Genomic DNA, 5,000 nt, shown 5'->3' with positions numbered 1-5,000 from the left:
TTACCTCCTTACTTGCATACCTGCCTATTTAACCTTGTCTGTCTGCATCTGTTTGTGTGTGTGTGTGTGTGTGTGTGTGTGTGTGTGTGTGTGTGTGTGTGTGTGTGTGTGTGTGTGTGTGTTTAACAGTCAATGAATCTGTTTACCTGTCTCCCAACATGCTTGCTTACGTGTTTGTCCGTCTGTGTGTCCGTCCGTTCCCATGTCTACCTGTATTTACGTTTGCCATCTAGATTTGCTCAGTAGTTCCCGGCAGCTGCACCACCACCACCACCACCACCACCACCACCACCACCACCACCACCATCAACAGCAGCATCACCGCGCCTCTAAACCATCGACACTGGCATGGAAATGATCACTTCACTTAGACCATTACCATCGCTGATTGGCTAATAGGGGCTTCCTCCTGCCTGCTGATTGGATTCCATCTGTCTCATTATAGACGTTAATTGGCTGATGATTGTACCGTTCTCGACAGGCGGGATGAGGCTGAGGGATGCGGGGAGAGGGGAGGCTGGGGATAGAGATGAGGAGGGCCGGGTCACGGATTTGGTGGGCTGGGGTGGGAAAGGACTGGATTCTAGGTAAGGTTTGGAGATTTTGGGAGATACTTAGAGGGTTTCTGTGAGTTGCTAAGAGATGCTGAGAAAGGCTGGGGTAGGGATGAGCAGGAACAGGCTGGGCATTTGTGAGGCTGGGGCACGAAAGGACTGGATTCTCGGTGAGGCTCGGGGATTTCTGTGGGATTCTAGGGTGTGCTGCAGGGAGGGATGAGCGCAAGGGCTAGCTGAGGATTTGGGAAAATGGACCAAGAAAGAATTGGGTCTATGATGTTGGTGGATGCGGTGGGGAAGGAAAGGACTGGAATCTCTATGAAGATGGGGAGGCTGGGGAAGAAGATGAGCAGAGTTTAGATGTAGGAAGCTGTCACAGGATAAAATATAGGATTAGGTAAGACGGGAGTGGGGATAGAAAGAGAACTGGACTGACTTTGAATCGCTGGAAGGTATTGATGGTGGAAGATGCTGAGGAGGATGATGAGCAGGATGGAGATGTATGAGGCTGGAGCAGGTACAAGATAAAACTGGGGTAGGAGGGACTAGAATAGGCAGAGAAGCCCCTGGTTTGAACTGGAGTGGCTAGAAAGAAAGGGAGGTGGTGAATTTGGTATAATACTAGAAAAGATGAGTTAGAAAGAGATAGCACTGGACTGGATTTGGACTGGACTGGGCTTGACTGGACTGGAGAAACTGGAAGGATGGGAGTTGGTGGTTCTGACATAACACTAGAGAAGGTAAGGTAGAAAGAGACAAAACCAAACGGGGCAATGAGTGAGGGAATGAGTGGAGGCCGGTATTCCTGAACGCTTTTATTCTCTCTCTTATGGATTGTTTTTCAGAGGCTATAGGAATTGTATTATTAGTGGGGTTCTCGTGAGTGTTTTCCTCTTGTGTAAATTTTTGTTAAACTATCACTACTGTCTTCTTTGGGGACTTCAGTGGCTTTTTTTTTATTTATATATAGTTTTTTCCCCTTGGCCAGTGCCCCTCTTACATAGAAAAAAAAATAATGAAAAGGCCTTTGCAAATCACAATAACTTTCACTACAACCTGTTAAAGTAAAGATACTCGTAGTAAGTTAGGTTCTCACGAGTGTTTCTTTCAAACTGACAGTGTAGAATTCTTATCAAACTACCACTGGCATCATGAAAACACGCTTGCCAACCGTAATTACGCTCATTACAGCCTGTTAAAGTAGAGATGAGACACTCCAATTTTTAAAGAATACGAAAGAAGAAGTGAAGAACCGAGAGATAGAAGCAGAAACATACAAAGGAAGGAAGAAACAGAGACAGACAGACAGACAGACAAACAAACAGACAGACAGACAGACAGACAGACAGACAGATTTAGCCGCACCGCCCCTAGTGTTCCCTTCCTCCCACACCATTGACTCCAGGGGTGACAGCGACAGGAGCGTGAAATTGCACTTTTCTGCCTCCTCCAGCACCTCCTTCACCGTCCTCAGGAACTGTGCGCCCCTGGAGGAAGCTCAGACACTACCACGGCGTATTTTTCGTTGTTGTTGTTGTTGTTGTTGTTGTTGTTGTTGTTGTTGTTGTTGTTGTTGTTGTTGTTGTTGTTGTTGTTGTTGTTGTTGTTGTTGTTGTTGTTGTTGTTGTTGTTGTTGTTGTTGTTGTTGTTGTTGTTGTTGTTGTTGTTGTTGTTGTTGTTGTTGTTGTTGTTGTTGTTGTTGTTGTTGTTGTTGTTGTTGTTGTTGTTGTTGTTGTTGTTGTTGTTGTTGTTGTTGTTGTTGTTGTTGTTGTTGTTGTTGTTGTTGTTGTTGTTGTTGTTCTTCTTCTTCTTCTTCTTCTTCTTCTTCTTCTTCTTCTTCTTCTTCTTCTTCTTCTTCTTCTTCTTCTTCTTCTTCTTCTTCTTCTTCTTCTTCTTCTTCTTCTTCTTCTTCTTCTTCTTCTTCTTCTTCTTCTTCTTCTTCTTCTTCTTCTTCTTCTTCTTCTTCTTCTTCTTCTTCTTCTTCTTCTTCTTCTTCTTCTTCTTCTTCTTCTTCTTCTTCTTCTTCTTCTTCTTCTTCTTCTTCTTCTTCTTCTTCTTCTTCTTCTTCTTCTTCTTCTTCTTCTTCTTCTTCTTCTTCTTCTTCTTCTTCTTCTTCTTCTTCTTCTTCTTCTTCTTCTTCTTCTTCTTCTTCTTCTTCTTCTTCTTCTTCTTCTTCTTCTTCTTCTTCTTCTTCTTCTTCTTCTTCTTCTTCTTCTTCTTCTTCTTCTTCTTCTTCTTCTTCTTCTTCTTCTTCTTCTTCTTCTTCTTCTTCTTCTTCTTCTTCTTCTTCTTCTTCTTCTTCTTCTTCTTCTTCTTCTTCTTCTTCTTCTTCTTCTTCTTCTTCTTCTTCTTCTTCTTCTTCTTCTTCTTCTTCTTCTTCTTCTTCTTCTTCTTCTTCTTCTTCTTCTTCTTCTTCTTCTTCTTCTTCTTCTTCTTCTTCTTCTTCTTCTTCTTCTTCTTCTTCTTCTTCTTCTTCTTCTTCTTCTTCTTCTTCTTCTTCTTCTTCTTCTTCTTCTTCTTCTTCTTCTTCTTCTTCTTCTTCTTCTTCTTCTTCTTCTTCTTCTTCTTCTTCTTCTTCTTCTTCTTCTTCTTCTTCTTCTTCTTCTTCTTCTTCTTCTTCTTCTTCTTCTTCTTCTTCTTCTTCTTCTTCTTCTTCTTCTTCTTCTTCTTCTTCTTCTTCTTCTTCTTCTTCTTCTTCTTCTTCTTCTTCTTCTTCTTCTTCTTCTTCTTCTTCTTCTTCTTCTTCTTCTTCTTCTTCTTCTTCTTCTTCTTCTTCTTCTTCTTCTTCTTCTTCTTCAATATTACTACTACTACTACTACAGTTAATACTACCAATACCATTATTATTATTACAACAACAACTGCTACTACTACTACCAGTACAACTGCCACTACAACAACAACAACAACTAACTAACTACTACTACTACCACCAACACCACTTTATTACCTCTTTCAATCCTCATTCCGCCAACCCGCTGCTCTCCCCTTTATTACTAATGACACTCTACCCACTTATCAGTTCCGCTACTACTACTTGAAAAAAAAAAATATATATATAATATATATGTACCAAGGAATAAATCTACTTTATATCTGAGTGTGTGTGTGTGTGTGTGTGTGTGTGTGTGTCAATGTAATCCCCTCCTCGCCCCGTGTTTGTTCGCTTCCCTCTCCCGCTCGTTCACCTCTCCCTTGTTTGCTTCTTGCGCACAATTCATCTTTAATTATCACGAGAGAGAGAGAGAGAGAGAGAGAGAGAGAGAGAGAGAGAGAGAGAGAGAGAGAGAGAGAGAGAGAGAGGGAGAGGGAGGGTTGTTTCCTTATTCATGATCCTTACAATATTTTTTTATCATCATATTTTTGGGATCATCACAACTCGTATCATGTGAAAATTGCCCAGAGGAGAAGAGAAGAGGAGGAGGAGGAGGAGGAAGAGGAGGAGGACTGGAAAAACTGGAGGATGAAGAAAAACAGATCGAAGAAGGAAGAAGAGGAGGATGGGTGTAAAAAAAAAAAAAGAGAGGTTGAGCTACAGAAGTGAGAGCGAGAGAGCGAGCGAGCTACAAAAGGGAGAAACAGAGAGACAGCGAGAGAAAGAGAAAGAGAAAGAGAAAGAGCGGCAGGAATGAAGGAAAGGTGGAGGGCAAAGAGATAAAGAAAGGCAAAAGGGAAGGGGAGAGTGAGGAATGGCCCAGGTTTTAACGATTTGTAACGCTTTATATATAAGGATTCCAACTCCAAGCATTTCAGCGTATTGGGAATTTGAGTCTTTTCCATCATCGCCACCGGGACCCGTTTGTTTGATCGAATCCCTTACTGAGAATCTTTATATTATTGCCGAGACACACGCCATTCACAAGCAGGATGAAGAATTGTTTGTGTGTGGAATTTGTTTTAAGTTAGTTTTCTATTTTCAGAAGTAAGGAGTGAGTCCTTATTCAGTTTTAGATCTTGCAGGGATGTTTCAGCAAGTTTTTTTTTGTTTGTTTTGTTTAGTTTTTGGTTGATGTTTATTTTTAACTTAGTTTTCTACATTCTACATTAAGGTTTTGAGAAGTGAGAAGTGAGACATTTCAATTTAGATCTTTCCATAAAACTTTCAGGCATGTTTCACTAAGTTTTATTCTGGCCGAAGCTCTGTATTTTTTTTTAAGTGAGTTCTCTAGATTTTAAGGATTAAGGGGTACGTTTTTTTTTTCTTTAATTCTGATCTGTTCTTAAAACTTTCAGGAGTGTTTTAGTAATTTTTTATTTTTCATTTTGTCTTAAGATCTATCGTTAACTTAGCTCTCGACATTAAGATTTTCAGAAGTAAGAAATAAGAAAGATTCCAACTTGAGTATAACATTTTCAGGAACTGGATTTTATTTTAGATTAAGTTCGACGTCTTTATTTTGTTCCTTATAAATATATATATATATATATATATATATATATATA

At 40.2% G+C, this 5,000-nt stretch overlaps 1 long non-coding RNA gene across 1 annotated transcript in view; it reads left to right on the top strand.

The window, feature by feature from the left end:
• Nucleotides 1-5,000, top strand: part of LOC135102585 (uncharacterized) — a 119,038-nt gene that overhangs the window by 21,835 nt on the left and 92,203 nt on the right. The gene's annotated exons all lie outside the window — the stretch shown is intronic.

This window comes from Scylla paramamosain, chromosome 8 (assembly GCF_035594125.1).
Source record: "Scylla paramamosain isolate STU-SP2022 chromosome 8, ASM3559412v1, whole genome shotgun sequence".
In the NCBI taxonomy this organism is placed as follows: domain Eukaryota; kingdom Metazoa; phylum Arthropoda; class Malacostraca; order Decapoda; family Portunidae; genus Scylla; species Scylla paramamosain.
This window is presented reverse-complemented; position numbering and strand designations above follow the sequence as displayed.